Source organism: Oryctolagus cuniculus, chromosome 7 (genome assembly GCF_051225735.1).
Source record: "Oryctolagus cuniculus isolate XC-2025 breed Fujian yellow rabbit chromosome 7, ASM5122573v1, whole genome shotgun sequence".
NCBI lineage: Eukaryota > Metazoa > Chordata > Mammalia > Lagomorpha > Leporidae > Oryctolagus > Oryctolagus cuniculus.
In genome coordinates this window covers 23,786,410-23,788,009 of record NC_142873.1, presented here as the reverse complement: position 1 = coordinate 23,788,009, position 1,600 = coordinate 23,786,410, and positions in this window count along the sequence as shown.

Sequence of the window (1,600 nt, the reverse complement as noted above, 5' to 3'; positions counted from 1 at the left end):
TTTCCATCCCTGGAATACACCAGGTCATGGGAATGTCCATCTGGAGGAAGTCTTTCACTCCACAGAGGAGCTAGCAAGCCCAGGGAGTGGAAATGACTTTCCCAGGGTCACACTTCCCAGCCAATGGCAGATCCGGAAACGAGAGTGAATTCCACAAGCCTTTGTGGAGGTTCCTGTAGATACTCCGGAAAACACAGATGCGTGAGAGACCCTAAAAGGATAGTCAAAGGTGTCCTTTGGTAGGGTTTTGTGTGTGTGTGGCCAAATAGAACTATAAAAATCCAGCAAAGCAGATAAGTGGCTAGAAAATTATTAACAATTTTACAGACGGATAAGTCAAAGTCCAGAGTCAGAAAAGCCTCTTTTGCAAAAACTGTACATGAAGTTAGTGCCAAAACAGATAGAGCCTCAGCGGCCCCCAGCTTCTTTTGTGTTATTACAGCTAAACAGCAGCTGGGCCTAGGGCCAAAGGCTTACTCACTCTGCTGCTGACTGATTAGGGGAAGGAAGGTCCACCTGCTTTGTAGTGAGGGTTTGCAGGAAGTCCCAGAGGGAGGCCCTGCTTCTGTTTGTAGCAAGCTGCTGTCCCAGAGACGTTTCTAAGCAGCCCTGGGGAGAATCCTGCCTGTGGGAGTTGACCTAGCTGTGCCTCATGTGAGGTCGAGGTGTGAGGTGTTTCCCTTCCATAGGGGATGTGAGGGAGATAAGAGATACCCTTTCCTGAAAGTCTCTGGGACCAGATTAGCAGCTGAGATGATTCACTCTTCCAACCCTGTGAGCTTGAAACTGGACCCGAGAACTTGACCTTCCCAGATTCCCGTTCCTCAGCTAGCAAACACCGGGGTGAATGTCATGGTGCCCAAGGGGGTTTGTCTGGCACCGTGGCTGCGGCGGTGTCGGGCGCCCTCCTCTGCAGCACACGGGCACGCGCACGCGGCACGTGCACTCTACTGCTGGTTGCACGCCGGGTGTGTGTGTAGTGCCACCGACTGAACAGTTTTCAGGCGGGAAAGAAAAGGACTCCACCAGATAAGACGCGCTCTCGAGGACACGCTCTCGGGGCAGTCCCAGAGGGATTCGCAGCGCCGAGAACAGTGGCTGGCGCGCTCTGGGCGCTCCGGGAGCAATTGCTGAGCGGACGGCAGAAGGTGCTCTCCAAGTAGGCAATTTCAGAACGTGCAGGGAGCGGACAGTTCACAGGCTGGGCTCTCAGGTTCTGGAGGAGTCTCGGCAGGTGGGCGCCCCACCACCCCGCCTCCGCCCGGGGCCACGACCTTCGCCCGAAGGCGAACCCAGTAACCGCGCCAGCGCCCCTAAAGCCCGAGGGGGGCGAGGTCAGCTCGTCCGCCTCCCCGCCTATTGGCTCTGGAGAACAAAGGGCCGCCCCGAGGGCTTCTCCGATAGGGCCGGGCGGGTCATCTGAGCGGCACAGCCAATCAGGTGGCGGGGAGGCCCTGGGGACGGCCAGGCCCATCAGCCAATCCGGCGCGCGCGCCCGCCCTGCCTGCCCCCCGACTGGCCAGGGCCGGCGCCCGGTGCCCAAGTCGCCCCCGGGGTGGCAGTTCCCGTTAACCTTAGCCACAAAGTCAAAGGTATTTAT